At 45.1% G+C, this 14,331-nt stretch overlaps 2 protein-coding genes across 5 annotated transcripts in view; one reads left to right on the top strand and one right to left on the bottom strand.

Moving 5' to 3' along the window:
* LOC140725744 (mediator of RNA polymerase II transcription subunit 12-like protein) overlaps positions 1-14,331 on the top strand; it is a 676,368-nt gene that overhangs the window by 355,544 nt on the left and 306,493 nt on the right. The window lies entirely within an intron of this gene.
* Positions 1-14,331, bottom strand: part of LOC140725748 (P2Y purinoceptor 14-like) — a 72,877-nt gene that overhangs the window by 19,271 nt on the left and 39,275 nt on the right. Inside the window, exon 1 of one of the 2 annotated variants that reach the window (XM_073041605.1) lies at positions 4,275-4,365. The exons of the other annotated variant lie outside the window; for it this stretch is intronic. The gene's annotated coding sequence lies outside the window, so the exon portion shown is untranslated. Of the gene's footprint in view, positions 1-4,274; positions 4,366-14,331 lie in introns of those variants that run through there. 2 annotated transcript variants of the gene reach the window in all.

Genomic DNA, 14,331 nt, shown 5'->3' on the forward strand with positions numbered 1-14,331 from the left:
TCTATTCAATATACTTATACTATAATTGATTTACTTTTTTATTATTGTTTTTTTTCCTTCTATGTATTGCATTGAACTGCTGCTGCTAAGTTAACAAATTTCACCACACATGTCAGTGATAATAAACCTGGTGCTGATTCTGATAAGGAAGGCATCAGGGTGTACGGTTTCATGGCTGCTGATTTCAGTACTCAGCTCAACCAGTGTCTGCCTGACACTGGCCTGAGGTAAAATGTAAATCACTACCAGGATCATGGCAGAAAACTCCCTTGGCAGATTAAATGGACGACATTTGATTGCTAGCCGTTTCACTTCAGCTGAGCAGGATTGAGACAGAACCACCGTGATGAGTTAATCAGAAAGCATATTCTTCCTCCTTAACCTTTAAAAGAAGGAGCTGTACACACAAAATCCTGCAGGAACTCAATCTATGGAAAAAAGTACAGTCGACGTTTCGGGCCGAGACTCTTCGGCAGGACTGGTCTGCTGAGTTCCTCCAGCATTTAGTGTGTGTTGCAGATTTTCTTTTGCTCGTGATTAAAGACTGAGCTGTTTTGTCTTTGTGGAGAATGGTCGAAACCATTAGAGCCATCGAGCTGCAGTGCTGCGTTTGAAATGGTGGAAGCGAACCTTGTTTCCGTGAAACAATGTACACAGCAGTCCCTGATGTCCCTCCGGTGCTGCAGTCTTACTCTGAAAAGGTCTTCGACTTTATTTTCCTGAGATTGAACATTCGCCAGCAGGATAGTTAGGAGTAAGGGGTCTTAGACTTCTGCATTTTAATCGTACATGTAAACCAGTGTACCGTCCCCGTTTCTGTTTTCTTAAAGGGGAACTGCACTTGTGACCTGAATCTGCAGTCCGAGGTCCACTGATATCTCTGGGTTTGAATATCAATAGATTTTTAAATGGCTAAAAATTAAGTTTATTACTGAAGTATCCATAGCTGTGGCTGTGGATTTCAGCTGTAGTAATCCTAAAGGGGAATATTTGCTGATTCCCAACAGACCTGCCCACAAAGAGTTGCCACTTATTGCACCATCTTGATTGAGTAACACCTATCAAGATGTTGTTCAATTCATTTTGCACAATTCATGTTTAGCCCCGTCTTCCAAAACTCCTGTCACCACACATATATACTGTAAATATAGACCTGAGGATAGGACATTGAGATCCACACTACATTACAGGCCCATCAGCCCACAATGTCTTGCTGACCATGTAATCTACTCTAGAAACTGCCTAGAATTACCCCACCACATAGCCCTCTATTTTTCTAAGCTCCACATACTTATCTAAGAGTCTCTTAAAAGACGCTTAGATAGACCTTTTTTCCTTATTTGAACAGCATTCTATTCTTCCTTTCCTCTCTATGCACCCTGCAAGAGCATCAGTCTGTTCTAGCAGCTGAGTGCTTGTGACCATCACAGTACTTATTTCTTTCTCTTCCCCTTTCTCATGATTGCTTGCGTCATAAATTGTTATTCTCAGAAAGGGAGGCAGTTTCAAACTTTTGGCAGGGGAGGCATTTTACTTGGAATGGTGTAGCTGCTCTCTTGTTTATGTATCTAGGTGCAACTGTGAACTCCAGTCCTATTCTTAGTTCTTGTTTTGACTTGGCATTGCTACTTTTTCCGTTTTCATTATCTTATCTGTTCCATTTAGATAGATAGATAGATAGATAGATACTTTATGCATCCCCATGGGGAAATTCAACTTTTTTTCCAATGTCCCATACACTTGTTGTAGCAAAACTAATTACATACAATACTTAACTCAGTAAAAAAATATGATATGCATCTAAATCACCATCTCAAAAAGCATTAATAATAGCTTTTAAAAAGTTCTTAAGTCCTGGCGGTAGAATTGTAAAGCCTAATAGCATTGGGGAGTATTGACCTCTTCATCCTGTCTGAGGAGCATTGCATCGATAGTAACCTGTCACTGAAACTGCTTCTCTGTCTCTGGATGGTGCTATGTAGAGGATGTTCAGAGTTATCCATAATTGACCGTAGCCTACTCAGCGCCCTTCGCTCAGCTACCGATGTTAAACTCTCCAGTACTTTGCCCACGACAGAGCCCGCCTTCCTTACCAGCTTATTAAGACGTGAGGCGTCCCTCTTCTTAATGCTTCCTCCCCAACACGCCACCACAAAGAAGAGGGCGCTCTCCACAACTGACCTATAGAACATCTTCAGCATCTCACTACAGACATTGAATGACGCCAACCTTCTTAGGAAGTACATTCGACTCTGTGCCTTCCTGCACAAGGCATCTGTGTTGGCAGTCCAGTCAAGCTTCTCGTCTAACTGTACTCCCAGATACTTGTAGACATTTGACCTATTCCTATCCTAATCTTCCTCTTTTCATGCATTACTTGCTGTGTCGTGTGATGTGGAGCAGTCATGGTCTTGTCTATGATTGTCTTTGACTAAGTTTTCCACTGATGTAGTTTGCAATTGTCTCCTTCTGGGCAGTATCTTTACAAGACAGCTGACCCTAGCCATTATCAATACTCTTCAGAGGTTGTCTGTGATCGCATAACCAGGACTTGTGATATGCATCAGCTGCTCATACAACCATCCACCACCTGCTCCCATGCCTTCACATGACCCTGGCTGGGGTCTAAGCAGATGCTACACTGTACCAAGGATGACCTGCAGGCTAGCGGAAGGAAGGAGCACCTTACACTGCCTTTGGTGGAGACGTATCTCTCGACTGCCACCTCTTTCCTTTTTATATTTGTACAATACTTCATATCTTGTCATTCCAATTTCATTGTTACCTTTTGTTGAACTTTACTACTGATGTATATAGAGTGTAGAACAGCCCAGTACAGTACAGGCTCTTCTGTCCAAGATATTGTGTCAACCATTAAACCTGCTCCAAGATCAAACTAACCAATGCCTCCCACATAGCTCTGTATTATTCTTTCATCCATGTCCCTAAGAGTCTCTTAAATGTAGTCGGTGTATCTGCGACTACCCAGGTAGGGCACTGATGCACCATCAATAACTCTCTCTGAGATGTAAAGGTGAGATATCGGCTTTTATTGACTGGAAGAAGGAACAAGCAGTGGTTGACCACCATACTACATCCTGGAGACTGAGAGGCCGGGCTCAGACCTCAATCACCTTTATACAGGGGTCAGTGGGAGGAGCCACAGGAGCAGTCAGCAGGGGGCGTGTCCAGACAGGTATATGTAGTTCACCACAGGCACGCACCACTCTTTGTGTAAGAAATTGACCTCTGACATTGCCCCCATATTTTCCTCCAGCCCTCTCATATTAGCCATTTCTCCCTTGGGAATAAAGCGCTGCCTGTCTACTCAATCAATGCCTCTTGTCATTTTATACACCTCTGCCAAATCATCTCTCAACCTCCTTTGTTTCAAAGTGAAATGCCTTGACTCACTTAACCTTTCCTTATAAGATATGCTGTCTAATCCAGACAACATCCGAGTAAATTTTTGCACCCTCTCGAAAGCTTCCAAATCCTTTCTATAATGAGGCAAACAGAACTAAGTGCTCTTTTGACTTCTCTAACTTCAGTTAATGCCCCTTCCCTTCTTACCTCATCCCTGATTTATTTAGTTTCCCCCCCCCTCCTTTTTTCTCTCTTTCTGCCCATCACTCTGCCTGTTCTCCATCTCCCTCTGGTGCTCCCCTCCCCCTTTCTTTCTCCCTAGGCCTCCCATCCCATGATCCTTTCCCTTCTCCAGCTCTGTATCACTTTCACCAATCACCTTTCCAGCTCTTAGCTTCATCCCACCCCCTCCGGTCTTCTCCTATCATTTTGCATTTTCCCCTCCCCCTCCTACTTTCAAATTTCTTACTATCTCTCCTTTCAGTTAGTCCTGACGAAGGGTCTCGGCCTGAAACATCAACAGTGTTTCTCCCTATAGATGCTGCCTGGCCTGCTGTGTTCCACCAGCATTTTGTATGTGTTGCTCTTTTTTCATGTCAGCTCTTCTTAATGTTTACCTTTTTATTTTCCCTTAGTTAGGGTCCTTTTTCATACACAGGCTTTCATAAACATTACCTTTGGTCTTTTAGCAGACTATATTCCTTCTGCACTTTGTTAAACTTTATATTTACACTGTTGCCGACATTATCTCCCCAAGCTGTCTGCTCAAACCCCTCGGCTTCTCTCTACCATAATAACTGGCGCTTTTGCCACCCTCTTGACTTTCTGTACTTTGTTCCTTTTCTTCTCCTGCCCACGTCCTGAAGTTCCAATCTAATGCATTGACTAAGATAAAAATGAAGACTTACTCTACGTCCTGAAGTTATGCTTTCTTAATGGTCCATTTCGCAATTTTGACAGCGGCGCAATTCGGCTCAGTCAGCTTGCTGAAGTTGTTTGTGCAGATTGGTGCTGATTTGGTGGATGGCTGAATGACTTTTTGCAGGCAGGTTGTGATGTGTATTGTGCTGACCAGTGAAATCAAGCAGATGTGATATTTGATATCAGACCAATCTTGAATTGAATGGGGCCACATCCTGCCTTGTTTTTTGCAAAAGCTGTTTTCATTTTTGGTAAGCAAATTGGTAATCACAACATGAGTTGTGAGGTAAACTTCAAAAACCTACATCCCATACTACTCCTTCTTCATTTCACACCAACCTATGCACAACTCTTCAGTTCTGGCTGATAATTCCTTTATGATAAAGCAGATTCAAGTATGGAATCCACTGATGGTGATGGCTAAAGTTTTGGGATCACCTGTGAGTGAATTACTAATGACTTTACATTTCAATACATGCTCTACAGGCAGTTAATAGTAATGGCCCTAAGTCAATGCAAAGTTAAATTTATGATCGCAGTATGCACACGTCACCATATACAACCTTGAAATTCATTTTCTTGCAAGCATTTACACAAAAAAACAGAAATACAATAGAATTGGTGGAAGTGAAACTATAGAAGTCAAAGACTAACATACACCCAAAAGAAGGCAAATTTTGGAATAAATAAATAAATAAACAAACTTGTGGAGTCCTTGGAAGTGAGTCCATAGGTTGTGGAATTGGTTATGAGTAGAGGTGAGTGAAGTTACCCATGCTGGTTCAGGAACCTGTTGGTTGAAGAGCAACAGATCCTGAACCTGGTAGTGTGGGACCTAAGATGGTAGCAGTGAGAAGAGAGCATGGCCTTGATAACAGATGCTGCTTTCTTGTGGTAGTGCTTCCTGTAAATATGCTGATGGTGGGGAGGGCTTTGCCTGTGATGGATTGGGTTGTGTCCACCACCATCCGTAGATCATGGTGTAGGCTGTTTTGTAGTGGGGGGGGGGGGAAAGAAAAGGTGCATTTGTTATCACAGCATTCCTGGCCTCTGGGCACTTGCAAAATAATTCTGGTACCGTCTGTAAGGTGTTTCTATATTCTCACCGTGATTGCATGTGTTCCCTCCGTTGCTTTGGTTTCCTCCACAGTCCAAAGAGGTATGGGTTAGTCGGCGAATTGCTCTGTGATTAGGGTGGAGTTAAATAGGTGGGTTGCAGGGCTGTGCAGCTCATTGAGCCAGAAGAGCCCGTTCTGTGCGACACACGGAAATAAATAAATATTCCAGATGACCACAATCTTGTCGCCTCACGCCTCAATGACCCGGAGAGCTATGTTGGCTGGTGTCAGGGCTTTATGTTTTGACTCTTGATAGTGTCACCCATGCCAACCAGGTCAAAGACCTGACACACTACCAGAAGACAGACTAAGAGTGGTCCACAAACCTCCAGGTTTGGGGGTTCAGCTCAGGGCTAACAACTCTGACTGTAAAACAAAGCTGTTAAGGAAACATCAATGAAGAATCCGACATCTCAGTGTGACTGTATTCCTGAGCCTCCACCCAGGACTTGCCTGACTGGGAGTCATGAAAACAGAGAAGAAGCTACTGACACAGTGGAGGAAACCCTGAACACTGCCACAGATGGAGGGAGGACCTTCATTCCTGCCTTAAATGCCAGTGGTGTAACGGGCAGCAAGTAAATAAATAAATAGCAGTCATTCCTTGTAATGACAAATATGGCGGATATTTGTCCATTGCATCCATGCCAGATTCACCAACTCCACCCCCTCCCTTAAAACTTCCCTGTATCCCTGTAAACTTACTGTGTTTCACAGAAACCCACCCACTGCCACTTGATCTTTCTTGACATTAACTCTAACACTAAAGAGCATGTGCAGTAGCCAATTATTCAACCGGCTTGCCTACATGTTGTGATGGGAAATTTGAGCATTACAAAGAAACCCAGAACTTGCACAAGAAGGTTTGCAATTTTCTATCCACAAATGACTGAAGAATCAACCAGAATCAGAGTCGGGTTTAATACCTCAGGCAGAAGTTGTGAAATTTGTTAACTTTGCGGTTGTGGTACAATGCAAAACATGATAATATAGATTAGAGGGAAAAAACTGTATTACAGTGCATGTATATACGCCCTTCATGCTTCTGTGCCTCCTTCTTGATGGTGGCAATGAGACCAAGGAACGATCTGGGTGATGCTGCTCCTTAATGATGGACGCTGCCTTTTTGAGGCACCGCTCCTCGAAGATGTCTTGGATGCTACGACATCCTCAAGGAGCGATGCCTCAAGCTAACAACATCATGGAGGACCCCCACCTCCCAGGACATCCATAATGGACGATTGGACTTGAATTAACTGTTTTGATCAGAGGAAAGTGGAGCTGTGACCCTACCACGTCAGTCATGACTTTGTTGAATGGCAAAATAGACTTGAGCGGTTGGTTGTGTGGTCTGATGGCCATTTCTTGTCATAGCCATGTGAAATTGACAGCATTTTTATTGATCATAAAATGTGAAATAGCAGCCAGGAAAGCCCCAGATAAAATCCTACAGCTAACTTGAAATCCTTTTACATCTAACTATGGAGAAAAACAGAATCTCAGTTTAACAACCTGACACTCCCACAGCACTGTATTGCTGTGTTGTCTGACTGTGATCTTCTTGAATGGGATTTGCCACCAGCTTTTGATGGAGTTGAGAGCACTGTCAAATGAAAATTTAGCATTGCAAATATTCTAGAAAAGTGATGGTAAAAAAAAAAATCAGATCTGGTAAATTAATTTGTTTATTGGCTTCATATTGTTACACGTGTAAAGTGCAGTGTGCAGAGAAAACTTACAGGGAAGTTGCTGGATGCAAGTATCCCCTGAACATTTGCCACATTTCTTCCATTACTTTCCCTGAGAACATCTGTTTCCAATTTATGCTTCCAAGTTCCTGCCTGATAGCCTCATATTTCCCCTTACTACAATTAAGTGTTTCCCTAACTTGTCTGCTCCTATCCCTCTCCAGTGCTATGGTAAAGGAGATAGAATTGTGATCACTATCTCCAACATGCTCTTCAACTAAGAGACCTGACACCTGACCAGGTTCATTTCCCAATACCAGATCAAGTGCAGCCTCCCCTCTTGTAGGCTTATCTACATATTGTGTCAAGAAACCTTCCTGAACACACCAAACAAACTCAACCCCATCTAAACCTCTCACTCTAGGGAGATGCCAATCTATATTTGGGAAATTAAAATCTGCCACCACAACAACCCTGTTGTTATTACTCCAGAATCTGTCTCCCTATCTGTTCCTCAATGTTCCTGTTACTATTGGGTGGTCTATAGAAAACACCCAGTAGAGTTATTGACCCCTTCCTGTTCCTAACTTCCACCCACAGAGACTCCATAGACAACCCCTCCATCTTTTCCATATCTCTTCCAACCTTGTCTCCTGTAAAACTGCCTTTTCCTTTTCTCAGTTCCTTCATCACTGCTGCATCTTATTCCCAAGATGAGTCTTTCCATGGCATCAAAGTTATCCTCCTCCTTCACAGAAGGGTTTTCCCTTCCTCCATCAATGATGCTGCTCTCACCTGCATCGCCTCCATTTCCTAACATCCACCCTCACCCATCATCTCACCCCCTAAATAGAGCTAGAGATCCCCTTGTCCTCATCTACCATCCCATGAGCCTCCACATCTAACACACCATTCTCCACAATTTTCCCCATCTACAACAGTCATCAGAGAAGTAAAGTTGTAGCCCTGGTTAGACCCCGCTTGGAGTACTGTGCTCAGTTCTGGTCACCTCATCCTACAGGAAGGACACAGAAACCATAGAAAAGGTGCAGAGGAGACTTACGAGGATGTTTCCTGGATTGGGGAGCATGCCTTATGAGAATAGGTTGAGTGAACTTGGCCTTTTCTCCTTGGAGTGACAGAGGATCAGAGGTGACCTGATAGAGGTGTACAAGATAATGAGAGGCAATAATCGTGTGGATAATCACAAGCTTTTTCCCAGGGCTGAAATGGCTAGCACAAGAGGGCATAGTTTTAAGGTGCTTGGAAGTAGGTACAGAAGAGATGTCAGGGGTAAATTTTTTTTTACACAGAGAGTGGTGAGCTCATGTAGAATGAGCTGCTGGTGGTGCGGTGGAAGCGGATACGATAGAGTCTTTTAAGAGACTCCTGGATGGGTACATGGAGCTTGGTAAAATAGAGGGCTATGGGAAGCCTAGGTAGTTGTAAGGTAGGGACATATTCGGCACAGCTTTGTGGGCCGAAGGGTCTGTATTGTGCTGTAGGTTTTCTATGTTTCTATCATTGATAACATCTCAAAAATCTCAGTTAAGTTTGTAAGAGATGACCTCCCCTGCACAAAGCCAGGCTGACTACCCCTAACAAGTCTATGCTATTCCACGTGCAAGTAGATCCTATCCATAACAATATCCTCTAATACTTTCCCTAGTACTGATGCATGGTTCTCTGGACGGTAATTTGCTGGTTTGTCTCTGTGCCCCTGACAATAGATTTTGCCCTACGTTCCTGTACATAAGATCATGTGGTTCTTCTGCCTGGACTAACCTCCTCAGCAGTCTTCAAGTATGTAAAAATATAAGATGTTATCTAGATGCTGGAAAAAAAATGCAACACATGAAGTCCTGATGAACGACCTCGGCCCAAAATGTTGGCTGTCTATTCCCTGCCATAGATGCTACTTGACGTGCTGACTTCCTCCAACATTTTGTGCATTACTCCTAGAGCATATACTTGTTTGAGAAGGGAACAGCTGGACTCCTGCATTGTCTCCTCACTGTACCTGATTTTGTGACTGGATCATTGGTGTGATCACCTTCCTGAAACTCCTAGCTATAACATCCTCTGTATGCTTACCAGTGAGTCCAGCTCAGATTCAAATTTACCATCACTCACATATGACATAAAATTTGCTGTCTTGCAGCAGCAACACAGAGAAAACACGTAACATTTACATAAGTTACAAAACAAATAGTGCGAAGAAAAATAGGAGTATTGAGGTGGTACTCATGGGTCCCTGAAATCTGTTGGTGGAGGGGAACAAACGGTGTCTGAATCATTCATCATAAAGCCATAGAGGAGCAGAATTGGGTCATTCAGCCCACTGAGTCTGCGCCACCATTCCATTATGGCTAGTTTATTTTCTCGATCTCGTTCTCCTTTCTCCAAGTAATTTTTGATGCCCTTGCTAATCAAGAACCTGTTGAGCTCTGCTTTAAATGTACCCAAAGTCTTGGCCTTCAAAGCTGTCTGTTGCAATGAGCTTCACAGATTCACCAACCTCTGGCTAAATAAATTCCTCCTCATCTCTATTCTAAAGGAATATCTTTCCATTCTGAGGCTGTGCCCTCTGGCCCTAGACTCCCCCACAATAGGAAACATCCTCTCCACATCCACTCAATTTAGCCCTTTCAATATTCAATAGGTTCAAGCAAGATCCCCCCTCACTGTTTTAGTCCCTAGCGAGTACAGGCCTGGAGCCATCAAACGCTCATGTGTTAACTCTTTAATTTCTGCAATCATTCTTCTAAACCTACTCTGGACCCTCTTCAACACCAGCGCATCGTTTCTTAGATAAGTGTACCAAACTGAGCGTGCATCTTCAGGCTTGTGTACCTCATCTGTATTGGAAGACTGAGACGAGGGCACTTTCTGGATGGTGAGGGTCCCTACTGATAATTGCTCCCTTTTCAAGGCACCTTCTCTTGAAGATGTGCTTGATGATATGGAGGGTTGTACCCTTGAGCTTCATACCAAACAGTCCATGTAGTCTGAGAGGACCTGCAACTGGATCCATTTCCTGCAGACATGTAAGACATTTCAACACTCCCTGATCTCCCTTGTCTCACAGAAAGAACATGTCACTCCACTGACTGCCATCACTGCCCCTTTAGCAAACTACTAGGTTTAAAGGCAAAGAAAAACCATTGTCTTCTTGTGATTTCAGCATTCAGTGGCTTGTCATATGGAATGTGATTGACTGCTCTGGGTCTGTATTCTCTAGAATTCAGAAGAACGAGTGGTGACTTCATTGAAACCTATAAAATGGCAAAAGGTCTTGACAGAGTGGATGAGGAGAGGATGTTTCCTTTGGTGGGAGAGTCCAAGACCGGATGACACAGCCTCAGAATAGAAAGGCGTCCTTTTAGTACAAAGATGAGAAGGAATTTCTTTAGCAAGAGAGTGGTGAATCTTTGGAATTCTTTGCCACAGGTAGGTGTGGAGGCCAAGTCTGTATGTAAATTTAAGACAGAGTTTGAAAGATTCTTGGCATTCATTTTACCCTCTACCTTCACAAGCCTTTCAGCACCTGCTGCAATGAAGCATCCTCACATAATGATGCCGCTACCCCCATGCTTCACAGTAGGGATGATGTGTTTTTGATGATTTGACGTGGTGTTTGGCTCCTGCAAAATATAGCATTTAATCTGATGGCTAAAAAGCTCAACTTTGGTTTCATCAGACCACAAAACCTTCTTCCAGCTAACTTCAGAGTTGTCCAAATTTCTTCTGGTAAACTCTAGCTGAGATTTCCGGTGAGTTTTTTTTTCAACAGTGGCTTTCTCTTTACCCCTCTGCAATAAAACTGCGACTGGTGAAGCACCTGAGGACCCGTTTTCTCCCACAGAACTGCTGCTCACTAGCTGTTTTTTTTTTGCTTTTCACACCATTCCCTGTAAACTCCAGAGAATGTTGTCTGTGAAAGTTACAGGAAATCAGCAGTTTCTGAGATATTTAAGCCATCCTCTCTGGCACTAATAATCATTTCAGGGACCAGGTCACATGGAGCACATTCCTTCCCTATTCGCATGCTGAACTTCTTGACCATGTCAGCATGCTTTTATGCATTAATTTGCTGCCACATCTTTGGCTGATTATATATTTGCATTAATGTACAGATGTACCTCAGAAAGTGGCCACTGAATGTACGTCAGCATATACTACCTTGAGACTCAGAGACCGACAAACAGCCAGTGTGCAGAAGAAGGCAAACTGGTGTAACCCTCGGTTCGGCTAGTGGCTTAACCTAGAGGAAGACGGCCCCCGGCCTGGCCAAACTTAAGAAATGTTGTTTGGGTGGATGCTGCGTGAGGTGTTCTCCTGTTATAAATCAATGCCACGAAATGACAAACAGTTCACAATATGCAATCAAATGATTGAGCTTTATAGCTCTTAACTATAGGGTTAGTAAAGAAAACAATAAAAGAAAAGGGCCCATTCTCATGAAACCGTCTGATGCACAATGTTGGAGCTCATTTGTTCCCCATCGACCTCCGCTGACGTAGCCAACCCTTGGACCCTCACTCCAAGTCCACTCCGTCTGGCGGTCTACCAACTCTCTCCATTCGTGTCTTCTCTCTTCATCTCTCCCCGACAGAATACCATGAAATCCCTGCTCGCAGACCCACAAGAAAGAATAACATGCCTCTCATTGGCTAGCCCACATTCCAAAGCCCTGTTATCTCTAGTCATAATGCTGCTTCAGAGAAACCATTACCTTAGCAGTGAAACATTACAGCGTGTTACACCCCCCCTCCCCCACCAAACTTAGTCATGTCCTCATGACGTTGAGATAATTCGCCAACCCTTCCTGCAAAACACAAAGCTCAATCCAGGTGTAAATGACAGTGACATAGCTCCCCAAAACAGTGGGGGGTCGCACTCTGTTTTCCTGGTGCTACGCAGGCCAACCTATCTGATGGTCTCCTAACTCTTCAGGTTCAGACAGTACTGGGATACTTCCGGTCTACCTTCCGGTCTAAGGCCTCCTCCTGACCTATCACTCATGCCCACCTGCAACTCAGACCCCTCCGTCCTGTGGCCAAGCCCTGCTTCCCCCCTGTAGAGCCCTGCTGCAACCCAGGCTGTCCACAGATAGCCCCCCCCCCCCCACTTCAGTGGGAGAAGGACTGGAAGTCTCTTCTTCAATCAATGGGGAGTTAGTAAAAGGCAGCATGTACCACACATCTAGGTCCTCATCTTCCGAATCAGTATCTCTCTCGGGGGTGGGGGCCGACCAAACCTCTCCTGCTGTGGGCCCTGCAGTCACCCCGCGTTTCCACAGAGTACTCTTACTAGGTGTAGGCTCCAGGTTGGGCTCTGGGTCTACCTGCACCTCTTGTCCCAGGGGCAGCAGGTGGTTCCGATGAAGAACCTTGACAGGCCCGTTCCCATCCTCTGGTTTCACCCGGAAAACTGGTAGGTTTGGCATCTGACTCTCCACCACATAGGGCTTAGCCACCCAGTGGTCAGCTAACTTATGCTTCCCATTTAGCCCCAAATTCCTTATGAGGACTCGGTCTCCCGGCAGGAGTTGGGAGAACCTCACCTCTTGATCATACCTCCTCATATTTTCTTGATTCTGCTTGGCAGCCATGATCCCAGCCAATTAATAAGCCCTTTTCAGCTCTCTTCTCATGTCAGACACATACTTCAGATAAGTCTCCGGTGGTAAGTCAGGGTGTCAGTCCCAAAACAAAGGTCAGTGGGCAACCTCGCCTGGAGCCCAAACATCAGATAGTATGGCGAGTACCCGGCAGCTTCATTTTGTGTACAGTTGTAACAGTGAACCAAATGTCCAATATGTTGACTCCACCTGCTCTTCTTGCTGATCTCCTAGGTCCCGAGCATATCTAGCAAGGTCCGATTAATCCTCTCTGGCTGGGGATCACCCTGCAGGTGATAGGGTGTGGCCCTCGACTTCTCGACTCCGAGCATGCTCAGTAACTCATGGATGAGCCTGCTCTCGAAATCCCGTCCCTGATCGCTATGTATCCGCCTGGGGAGGCCATAATAAATGAAATACTTCTCTCATAACACTTTGGCTGGTCCTTGGTAGGAAAAGCCTGCGCATATCTGGTGTAGTGGTATCGGGTTCTGTTGACAGGAAATCCATACACACCAGGTCCAGAGGCCCCACACTCTGCAAGTGGGACAAGTGAGCTGCCTGTGTAGGCAGCGTCTTCTGTCGTATGCAGCGAATGCATGACTTGCAGTATTCTTCGACCTCCAACTTCATTCGGGGCCAGTAGAACCGGTCTCTTGAGTCTTTTCCACCCCCAAATGTCCAGAATCATCATGAAGTGACTTCAGCACAGTCCGCCGATACTTCTCGGGCAGACCCAGCTGGGAACGCCGAGGTCGGTCCAGGGTGACATGACCCGGAATAGGACCTGGTTCCGCAACTCCAACCAGATCATTCTCTCAGTGACGGAGGCACTGCCGCGTGATCCATCTTCTCTGCCTGAGCCACGTCTCCCTTTTTGACCGCCGACCAAATGGTACCGATGCCCAAGTCATCTCACTGAGCAGCAGCCACTTCCCCAGAACTCAACTCCGGCAGCTGATTTGTCTTCAGAGCAGTCAGGTTACAGTAAACTTGGGGAATGGCGTCATCAGAAGCTCCCAATTGATCCACCACTCGATCCTGTTCCTCCTTTCCCTCTGCCTTCACATGCTCTTCACTCCTGGGGCAGGAATGCTTTCCCACTCTTTGTCCCTGTCCCGCCCCTCATGAGCACATCGGGACAAAGCATCAGATTCAATGTTCCTGCTTCCCTGCTGGCACTTTAGGCTGAAATCATGGGCAGCCACCGATGGCCTGTGGCGTCCAACTTCCCAGTGGTCAGAATATAAGTTAGGGGGTTGTTGTCTGTCCTCACCTCAAACTTGGCCCTGTAAAGGTACTCATTCAGCTTATCTACCACTGCCAATTTCAACCCCAGAAATTCCAACTTGTGCGTGGGATAGTTTTTCTCGGAGGGTGACAGACTCCGGCTGACAAATGCAACAGGTCTCAACCCAGTGTCCTGATCCTGATACATACACCCCTCAAGCCGTGTGCAGTACATATGGCAATTGAGGGTCCGCAAAAGCCAGGCACTGGCACCTGGGTCAGTGGCTCCATCAGCGACCGAAAAGCCTCCTCACATTTTTACATCCCACCTCAGTCCAAAGGGCTCCACCCTCCTGTCCTTTATTCCCCCTCCCTTCCCTCCCCA

The sequence above is a fragment of the Hemitrygon akajei genome, chromosome 3 (genome assembly GCF_048418815.1).
Source record: "Hemitrygon akajei chromosome 3, sHemAka1.3, whole genome shotgun sequence".
In the NCBI taxonomy this organism is placed as follows: Eukaryota; Metazoa; Chordata; class Chondrichthyes; order Myliobatiformes; family Dasyatidae; genus Hemitrygon; species Hemitrygon akajei.